Raw genomic sequence first — 11604 nt, 5'->3', positions numbered from 1 at the left:
AGAGGACTCATTAACTCTCAGGGCCCCTAATCTCACAAGTGAAGATTTAGGAAGCCCTTTCAGCAGCGTGATGGAACACAAGGCAGTGGAGTATAGAGGCAAACAGTCTGGGCTCTAACTGGCCTGGGCAGAATCCCAGCTCTGGAACTACTTGCTGTGTGAGCTTGGGCAAGCCATGAACCGTCTCTGTGCTTCCATTCGTCTTCTGCAAAGTAGGGAGAACCCTTGTTGGGCTGTTGGGGATACTATAAGCATTAATACTCAGTGCGAAGGCAATAAATGTCTGTTTCTGTTAACTGCTACCTAGGAGTGTTCTCCTTGTTATTATCGTTTTTAGATAACCTTCGACTCTGTTCTTGGGGCTGGTGGATTTGTTTGCAAAGAGAGACAGCAGGGGCCAGCCCAAAGATATAGGGCTGGGAATCCAGAGCGGTGGGCTCACTTGGGATTATGAGAATTGACTTTACCATTCCAGGCTTCAGGACTTCACCTGAAGAAAGGAAAGAGAATAATCCCTGTCCTGCTTCCTGTCATAGAACTGATGTAGATCAAATGAGAAATAAACAAGAAGCTTTGGAAAGTGCAAAAATGGTCCATGGATGTGAGGGATTTGTCTTATTTTGTTGGAGAGTCCTGTCCTCTTTTAACCAGGCCCATTAGCTCCCACACAGCAAAACAGCTAAACTCAACCTATTTGGCAAACAGTGTGTGTTTGATACTTGCTGTGAATTTGAAGCTAATCCCTTCAGAATCTTCTTTCATTAATGCACTGGAGCAAACAAATTTGAGAAGGATTTATTTATAAGCACTTGGTACATTCCTACAGGACACAGGGCTTGGTTTGACTGATTTCTGACATCTTTGTTTATTGTCATAATTATATCTTATGTTTCTCTTGTTTGGGAATCCGATGGGAAGGATCTAGATTGGGTGCACTCACTTTGTAAATGTAGGCAGGACACAGGAGCTCTGCATAATTTCAGGAAGCCTGGGGTGACTTCTGGTCAACACCTGTCATGTCATGTGGGGTTACAGCAGGAAGAGGTCCCCAGAATGTGTCTTGCTGTACAAATCAGAGACAGAGGCTCAGAGAGGGGAAGGCACTCACCCGAAGTTACATAGCTTGTTTACAGCAGAGGCTTGACCAGGTAGCCAGGTCTCCTGACTCCAAACCCCATACTCTTTCCAACAGTTCTATGGAATCTTGTGATTTCTCTAAATTAGCTAATTGTGTATCAAAATCCTGTAATTTGTGGGGGCTAACATTTGTCAAAACTCCTTGAACTGGGGGTGCTTAGCTGGCATTGTAGGTGGAACGTGTGACTCCTAATCTTGGAGTTCTGGGTTTAGGACCTGCTTTGGGTGTAGGGATTACTCAGAAATAAAATCTTAAAAAACAAAAACAAAAACAAAAACAAAAAAACACAACCCAAAACTCTCATCGAACGGTCACTTAAAACCTAAGCAGTACTGGGGTTAAATTTAACTCAGTTTTTTAAAGTGATAAAATGGTGTGGCAGAGTTCATTTTCATGAGGGAGTCAGTGTCTAAGGCCAGTGTTAAGGCAAAATTAAGCCCTTCGGAAGGGAACACACTGAGGCCAGTAGGGTCTCTCAGCCGGTGTTTCTGCAAGCATTGTAACAGCCTGCTGCTTCTTCAGAAGGTCCGCATTGGATACCTGCTGCCACGCAGGTATGTGAGAGAAAGAATGTATCTCTACAAAAGGAGGCTATGTGGGGTGGTGAAAGGCACAAGTGGGAACCAAGACTGCTAAGGGAACGGTAGCTTTTGGTACTACCACACACACACACACACACACACACACACACACACACACACACACACGACCTTCCTGAGCAGATGCTGGAGCAAGTTAACAGAGGGCCTGAAGCTGGGGACGAGGATCTGAGGGTTCCTGGGACCCAGAATGTGAGTTAAGTCAGGAGAATTTCCGGGCCTCTGAGGGGCAGGGCTGAGGGTAAGAGGTTGGAGGAGGGCTGGAAAAAGCTGACACGATGGAGAACCTCTCATTCAAGAAGGGAAGGCTGTGGTGGGAACCAGTGGAGGAGAAGGAGATCAATAGGTAGAGGACATCAAAGAGAGGCTTTGGAGGTAGCCGAGTGTTTGAGGAGAAAGCAAGTTGCCTAGGTTGACCTGCTGCACTATTGCACAACGAGTAACTATCTTTTAACAACTAAACACCCCCAAATGTGGAGGGATGGAGATGGAAGTGGTTAATCCACAAAGCAGGGTGTGTTTAATGAGATTAGATCTGATACGCTTCAGAACAGTTTGTTAGTTGTTTATGTATAAAAAGGAGGATTTCCGGGCTGCTCAGTGTCAAAAAGGTTTAGGACTTGAAACATTTTTCCTAGGGCTGTATTAAAATGATACATTTTTCGGGCGCCTGGGTGGCTCAGTGGGTTAAGCCGCTGCCTTCGGCTCAGGTCATGATCTCAGGGTCCTGGGATCGAGGACCGCATCGGGCTCTCTGCTCAGCAGGGAGCCTGCTTCCTCCTCTCTGCCTGCCTCTCTGCCTGCTTGTGATCTCTCTCTGTCAAATAAATAAATAAAATCTTTAAAAAAAATGATACATTTTTCACCTCATACCCCTTTGGAAAGCTATTATCAAAGAAGAAAGGAAGGATGGATGGACAAGTGTTGGTGAGGATGTGGAAAAATCGGAGCCCTTGTGCCCTCCTGGTAGGAATGCAAAATGGTGTGATTGCTATGGAAACCAGTATGTAGCTTTCTCAAAAAATTAAAAACAGATGGGATGCTTGGGTGGCTCAGTCGGTTAAGTGTCTGCCTTTGGCTCAGGTCATGATCCCAGAGTCCTGGGATAGGGTTCCCCCCTCAGTGGGGAGCCTCTTTCTCCCTCTGCCTGCCCCTCCCCCCACTAGTTTTGTTTTGTTTTTCCTCTCTCTCTCCCTGACAAGTAAATAAATAAAATCTTTAAAAACAAAACTAAAAAATGGAGTTCCTATATGACCCAGAAACCCCATGTCTGGGTATTTATCCAAAGGAATTGAAAGCAGGGACTCGAAGGGATATTTGTACACCCATGTCCATAGCGGCCATATTCAAAATAGCCACGAGGTGGAAACAATCCATGTGTCTAGCAATGGATGAATGGACACACAAATGTGGTGTTTACCTATAAAAAGAATATTATTCAGCCTGAGAAAGGAAGGAAATTCTGCCACATAAATGAACCTTGAGGATTCTCTACTGAATGTAAGCCAGTTACAAAACAACAGATAGGTATGATTGCACTTATATGAGGTATCTAACAGTCAAATTCAGGGGCGCCTAACTGGCTCAGTCAGTGGAGTATGAGACTCTTGACTCCATGTTGGGCACAGAACTTACACTGGAAAAAAAAAAATAGAGCAGTCAAATTCATAGAAATAGAAAGTAGAATGGTGGGTTCCCGGGACTGGGGAAACGGGGAGGAGGAGCTGTTTCATGGATATAGGGTTTCATATTTGCAAGATGGGAAAGCTCTGGAGATCTGTTTTACAACAATGTAAACATATATAACACTACTGAACCACACACTTTAAAATGGTAAATTTTATGTCGGATGTCTTTTATTACAACAAATAAGAAACCAATACATTTGCCTGTAGACCTCCTTTTACTCACTGAAAAACTGCTGGTTATAAAATAGCCTGTTCAGTATGATCCTATTTTTGTCAAATGTCCCTTTTTATTCTAATACATATTCATTATTCAAATATACACCAAATGATTAACAATGGCTACTTCTGAGTACTGATTTTGTTCTTTTTACCATCTGTATTTTCTAGCTTTTTAAAAAATATATATTTTTATTTATTTATTTGAGAGAGAGACAGAATGAGAGAGAGAGAGAGAGAGACCATGAGATGGGGGAGGGTCAGAGAGAAAAGCAGACTCTCCACGGAGCAGGGAGCCCGACATGGGACTCTATCCCAGAACTCCAGGATCATGACCTGAGCCAAAGGCAGTGACTCAACCAACTGAGCCACCCAGGCGCCCTTTTTCTAACTTTTTTAGGGAAGCACTTTGTTCCTTACTGAAACAACAGCAAAAACCTGATCCCGTTCTGGCCCTTGTCTTTACGTCCACAAAATTTTCATAAGCAAAACTCACATTCCTGAGGTTTTATTGTGTATATAATTAGAAATCACTGCTAATAATTTTAAGAAAACAATAGCAACAGTAATATTTCCTATGTAGGGCAAACTTAATCTGTGCTCAACACTTGGGCTTCTAATGAACTATCTCAGACAATCACCCTTCAAAGTAGGTACCACTATAAACCCATTCTGCAGAGGAGGAAACAGAGGTTAAGTAGCTGGTACAAACTCATTTACAAACGTCAAGGCTGTGTTGACATTCACAGCAGTCTGATCCCAAAGCCTGTGTTTCTGATAGCCTGGCTATTTTGCTAGACACACATGATGTACTCACCTGTTACCCTGTGCACGGGTCCCTTCAGCAGCCATGAACATATAATTTATGTGTTACTTACAATGTTCAGTCAGCTCTCCTACCACTCTCCTGGTGGTCGTAGGATGTTTGTTTCTCAGATAAGGCAAAGGTCAACCTCTCTCCAGAAATCCCAAGCCACGTTACATTCCAGATAGGTCCACAAACAGCAAATGAATGAGCCAATCCTAGGGACTCTGAGTGGTTTGGGCTTGTGGGACTGTATCCTGGACACTTAGCTTATGTGTATAGATATTAACTCCACTACCCAATACAACCAAGCAGGACACACACCCACCTCCCAGGACCAACTTCAACCTGAGGGGAAGCCAATGGGCAGACAGGAAAGAAAGGCTGTCAAAGATGGTCAGTGTAATAATATGATTTCAAAAGAATGATTATGATTATGTAATTAACACTTTGTATTCAAACATTTTCATCTCTAAGGATCTCTGAGAGTCAGGTTGTTTAAATATATATCACATACATTGTTGGAGACAAAATTTATAGTTTTATTTTTTATTCATTTTAATTTTTTTAGGTGGAGAGTGTGGGGGGGGGAAGGAGAGGGAGAGAGAGAATCTTTTTTTGTTTTTTTTTTAAAGATTTTATTTATTTATTTATTTATTTATTTAACAGAGAGAAAGATCACAAGTAGGCAGAGAGACAGGCAGAGAGAGAGGGGGAAGCAGTCTTCCCGCTGAGCAGAGAGCCCAATGGTCCCTGAGATCATGACCTGATCATGACCTGAGCTGAAGGCAGAAGTTTAACCCACTGAGCTACCCAGGCACCCCCAGGAGAGAAAGCATCTTAAAATGGCTCCACCCCGACATGGGGCTCAATCTCACTACCCTGAGATCATGACCTGAGCCCAAATCAACAGTCAGATGCTTAACTGACTGAGCCATCCAGGCACCCTAAAGACTATAGTTTTAGAGTTTTAGAAGATAACTAAAATTCCTTTGCCTTTGTAATTAGGAGAATTCCCTGTGGGATGAATATGATACCACTAGACACCTAAATAGATCTAAACTCGGAAGAGTTGAACTTAAGGCTGGAAAGGATCTTGATAATCAGTTTATTTAAAAAAGACAAATAAATATGTAATAAACATAAAATCAATTTCAGATTCCCTGCTTATGATGGAATTTAATCAAACACAGCACTCTTTCTCACTAAGCCTGGACTTAATCTCAGAATCTTTCTCAACATAGCAGTCTCAGCAGCTACCCCCACCTAATCAGACTCAAATCCTATTTGCCGTCCTGGAAATTGGTCCATTCCCATCCTTTCCATGTGACAGAGAGGGGACTGGAGTTCAGAGAGGTAAATTAACTTGCTCAAAGTTACACTGCTGGTAATATAAAGCTGAGGTTTCCAAATTCTTTTTTTTTTTTTTTTTTTTTAGTATTTATTTTTTTCACACACAGAGTGTACAAGCAGGGGAAGTGGCAGGGAGAAGGGGAAACAGGCTCTCACAGAGCAGGAAGCCTGATGTGGGGCTCAATTCCAGGACTCTGGGATCATGACCAGAGCCGAAGGCAGATGCTTAACAAACTGAGCCACTTAGGTGCCCCCGTTTCCAAACTTTTGCTTTTTTCTTAATCTCCACCCCTGCTTTTTTGCTCTGTTCAGAATATACTTGGTAGATCATACGTTTTGCACTAGATTCCTCTTTCCTGGCTGAGCTGTTTAGAATGCCCCTACCAGTGATTTGCCAAGGCACGCAACCTATCCCTTTAAATTTTTGTGTTGGGTGTTTTCAAGTTGAAAATGGAGACCGTCGTCTGGATTCATATCCTTGCCTCTCTTACTGGAAATCTGGGTGCTCTATTGAGAAATGTGAGCTGTTGCTGAAATTTCTATGACTGTAGGCAAAGGGTCAGATATTTTGAGAGCACCTTCTCTAGGTGCAAGGTGTTTTTGCTCCAGACTACAAAAATGAAGTAAGACAGTGGCCGGCTACAGTGATCTGGCCATGGTGAGGCTACTTGGAAGGAGATGGCATTTGAGTAAGACTTTGGAGATCAAATGGCCTAAATTATTCTTCAACTAAAAAATAATATATGGTCATTTCACAATTATTTGAAAAGACAGACTATTGAGAGGTAAAATCATTTCTAGTTCCTTCATCCAAAAGGTATGTCAACATTTTGTTTTATTTTTCTCTCCTAGTATCTTTTTACTCCACGCATAGATATTTGGGTTTTCCCCCCTCCTTTCTCATGGTTGTTAATCTATGTGTGTCATTTCATATTTTGATTTTTATAAAGTTTTGTTTGTTTGTTTTTTTGTTTTAGTGGAGCATGGAGCCCAATATGGAGCTTTGAACCCACAACCCTGAGATTAAGATGTGAGATGAGATCATGAGTCAGATGCTTAACTGACTGAGTCACCTTGGTACTCCTTGATTTTAAACTTTTAATATACTATGAATATACTATGAGAGTGCTCCATAACCCATTAATTCTAAGAATAACCAATGTTAATTCTAAGAATAACCAAATATGTACATACCTATGTACACCCAAAGGCATATGGAAGCAGCACTTTTCAAAACAGCCCCAAATTGGAAACAACCTGAATATCCATCGATAGCATAGATATATAAATTGTGCTATACTTCCCTAATCAAAAAGTATACAGTGATGAAAATAAACGATAGCTACACCTAGCAACACAGATGCATCTCACAGATATATCGTTGAGCAAAAGAAGCCAGGCACAAAAAAGAACATACCTTACAATCTGGTGATATAAAGTGCAAAACCAGGCAAAAGTAACCATGATATGGTTAAGACATCAGATGTCAGATTGTAAGATGTCAGAACAACCCAATGTGACGAGCCCTGGGTGTTACACGCAACTAATAGTAATTGGACATTGCATCTGAAACTAATGAAGTACTATAAGTGGCCTAATTGAATATAAATTAAAAACAGATGTCAGGACACTGTTTACATTTGGGGGCATGGCTAGTGACTGGAAGGGACCATGGGGGTAGGTATCTGACTGTAGGTAAGACCATATAAACACTTGGTGAAATGTATCACGCTATACATTTCTGGTTATGTGCTTTTCTACATATGTTCTACAAGCAATTAAAACACCAACTAATTAGAGCAAGCCCAGGTAAATACATCCATCAGGTAAAGAAGGCCAAGGATATCACTTCAGGCAGAGTAAATAGCACAGAGAAAGTTGCAAGAGTGCAAGATTGCAAGAAGCAGTCCAGCTTGCTTGCAACATTGGTATTACAACATTTTGCCGTAAACAGAAGACCCTAAAACTTAGGGCTTAAAAACAATGACATTTATTTGCTCAGAATTCTTAAAGTTGACAGTATGGGCTGGGCTTAGCCAGACAGTGCTGTCTCCTCTAAGGTCACTCAAACGACTGTAGTCAGATAGACTGGGGCTAGCTAGCCCAAGACAGCCTGTGCTGTTTACCCTTTTTGCCTGCTCCAGGAAAATTAATCTGGGCCCTTTCTAAATTTGTTTTCTTTGGCAGCTAGCAGGATGCCTCCCTCTTATCGGTAGAGGGAGCTGGGGAGACATTTAAGTAAGAAAGCGTTTTGCTTCCTGGTTTTCATGTGCCATCTCATCAGCCTCCTGGGGTGTTTGTGGGTCCCCATGCCTAGCTCCTGCAGTGTGTGGCTTCTCCAGCATCAGGCTCTGGCAGGGGACAGGGACCAGCAGCATCTGGCAGCCAATAGCTTCCCCAGGAATCTCTCTTCAGTGATTTTGTAGCAAGGTCTCTGGAGAGATACTTCCCTATGAATGGCTTTCCTGGAACATGAGAGGATACAATTCCAGCAACTTCCAGGGGATCGCCTGGCATGGTACCACAGGGACCTCTCTGCCATTTAGAGGCCACAGTCACATCCTCTGTGATAAGAGCTGGATCTCAGCCCTGTGGGCGGCAGGGGAAGCTCTTCTTTGGGTGTTCTACGTACCTCTAGAGATACTAGCTGCCCCTTGTATTTGCTGTTCTTGAATTCTTTAGAATTCTCTTTACTTCTTGTTAGTCAGTCCCTTGTTACATCAACCTCCTTTACAATGAACAATTCTTTAAACTTTTCCTGTTTGACATCCTACACAGTTTCTCTCTCCTGGTTGGACCCATGCCTCACTTATCTGTCTGGCTATTGACTGTGCCTTTTTCTCCAAATGTCTCCAGCATAATAGTCTTGATTTTTTTTTTTTTTTTTTTTTTTTTTTTTTTTTTTTTTTTTTTTTCTCTCTTTTTTTTTTTTTTATTCTTTTTTTTTTTTTTTTTTTTTTTTTTTTTTTTTTTTTTTTTTTTTACCATGGCAGCTGTATCCCAAAAGGTGAATGCTGAATATGTAAGGCTTCTTGAGGCCAAAGCTCATAAGTCCCATAACATCAGGTTAAGTGATATCTAACAGTCAAAATAAGCCACAGAGCAAGCCCAGATTTAAAAGGAGAAAAAATAGATCCTATCTCTTGATTAGAAAAATGGCAAAGTCACATTGTAAATGTGCACGGGCACAGGAATGGTGGGAATGTTGGAGCCATCATTGCAATCAGTCTACCACAGTCCAACAGCATTAGAGACAGCAGAACACTCTTTGAAAGTATATTCCTTGACTGCTCTAGAACCTCTAAATCCAAACATCTGGGGTAGGATTTGGGAGTCTAAAATTTTAACACTCCTTCTCTCCTCCCATTCTAGCCCAGGTGATTCATACCCATAATAAAACGTGAGAACCATTAACCTATGTTCACATAGTATCTGTTCTCATTCACCACTTTTGAAGATGCTGTTCCATTGCCTTCTGGCTTTTATTATTTCTGGTAAGAACCTGTCAGTTTCATTATTGCTGCCTTCAAGATTTCCCCTTATCTTTGGTTTTCAGCAGTTATACCATAATAGACCCTAGTTTAGTTTTCTCTTTATTTATTCTGTGTGTGGTTTAAAGTGATTCTTAAATCTGTGGCTTGATGGTATTATTATCATAAAATATTGCCTCCAGTATCACTTCATTTCTCTGAGTCTCTCTTCCCTTCTCTTCTCCCTTCCCTCCTTTTCCTTTTTTCTATCCCCGTACCTGCTTTGTTCCCACTCTCCCTTGGGACTTCAATCATACATAATTAGACATTTTCACCACATTCCATACGACTCTCTTCTTTATTATATGTGCTGTAGTCTGGGTACTTTCTACTGACCTCTTTCAGTTCACTAAGTTGATCTTCAGCTATGCTTAAGATACTGTACTGTTATATCCATCTAGTGACTTCTTAATTTCAGTTGTATTTCAGGCTTAGAATTTTCACTTGATCAAATTTTATTTGACTCTTCCTTGGTAGATTCCAGTTCTCTGATGAAATTCTCCATACTGTCAATTAATTTCTTGATTACATAAATCACATTTTAAAGTTCACATCTTAAAAAAAAAAAAAAAAAAAAAAGGTCCATATCTTATAATGCCAGTATTTGGATCTTCTGTTGACCTATTTCTATCGTCTATTTTTTCTTCTGGTTTTTGGCCATGTGGTTTGCCTACTAAGATTTTTTGAAAAATTTTTATTGAATGCTAGATATTATATGTGAAAAATATTGTAGGAAAATTTTATCTTCCTTCAGAGAAAGGCAAGCAAGAGTCTTAGAAGTCGTGTAAGGGACTGAATTGATTATATGCTTGTCTCCAATTTTGTGGGGTTCGTCTATTTCTGATTTGTCTCTTATCCTAGGGTAGAATCCTTCAGGGGTTCCATTTGAAAGCCTTGGTGTTTACTAGGGACACTCCTACTTGGTGGACACTGAAATCCACTTTTTATATCTTAGCTTTACAATGCCTTCAGATGTTCAGCTTCTGCTTAGCTTCTTAGTCATCTCTTGAGAAACAGTATATGCCTTGAAGGGCAAAGTGGCCCCTGAATATGGACTATACCTCTCTGCATTTTTCTCTCTGGAATCTTGAACCCTCAGGTCCTTGTTGCTTTGGTAGCTCTCTAATGCTAATATACATACACATATGCACACACACACAAACACACACACTTATTTTGTTCAGCTCATTTAACAATTCTCAGTGTAAGGGTTGGTCTTTAATAAGATATTGGAAATACAGAATTATTTGTAATTATTGGAATTACAGAATTATTGGAAATATAGAACCCTTGCTCTTCTAACATTTATGTTATATTTTTAAAGGGGAAGAAACCATGCTTTAATCCACTCTGTACTGCCAGGATAGAACCTGTGTCTTCAGATTCTCCTTTTCCCCACCTTTGCCCACAGCACCCCTAAAATTTCTCCTACTCTAGGGTTAAGGCATTATTTTTCAACTTTCCCTATTGCAGTACATGATAACATTTGGATACCACCTAGGCTATGCTAATGAGGCTATTAGAGGTCTGCAGGTGACTGTCTCATCAGATTTGGGGGCTTTGGCTGCCCTAGGCTCCACCTGGCCACTCGAGACCTGAGGGCTCTATATTTCAGCATAATTATAACCTGTCTGGGGCCCTCGGCACTAAGAAGTTGACAACCCCACATAAGAGCCAACACTGCAGTGCCCAAAAGTGACACATTAACCCATTGTTGGTAAATCAGTCCTGGATCAGTTACTCAGTCTTCTAGTAGGAGTCCAGAGGCCAGAGCCCAGAACATAAAGATTGGGAAGAAAATCAGATGTCAGCTCCAGTCCCGGCTCTGCCTCAAATTCATGTGACTTTGGGCAAGCCATTACCCTTTTCTGGGCCTTACTTTTCCGTCTGGAGCAGAAAAGAATTAGACTAGAGGAAAGATCTACCTGGTCCCTTTTGGCTCTGACATTCTATGAGTCAGGTATTCTGTGAATTCCCCATCACTCAGCAGTATTCTTTTCCTGGTAACCTGGTTCCTGCCTTTGGTTCAGATAAGTGTAGCAAATAGTAGACTCTCTCCGACTATGCTGGTGCCTGCAGCTCTCCCAGCACGTTACTGGCTGGTCTCTGAAATTAACCCCTGCCTGGTCCTGACAGAGGGCAGAGCCACACCTATCCCCGGCCCCCATCAACAGAACTCCCCTGAGCCCTGTGCATGTTCAGCTTCTTCCCGCCCTCCCAATCAGCCTCTGGGAGAGAAACACTCCTAGTTTCCTGGACCTTCTCTTCTTCCCAC

Source organism: Mustela nigripes, chromosome 12, assembly GCF_022355385.1.
Source record: "Mustela nigripes isolate SB6536 chromosome 12, MUSNIG.SB6536, whole genome shotgun sequence".
Taxonomy (NCBI): Eukaryota; Metazoa; Chordata; class Mammalia; order Carnivora; family Mustelidae; genus Mustela; species Mustela nigripes.
Note: the sequence above shows the minus strand (reverse complement) of the source record.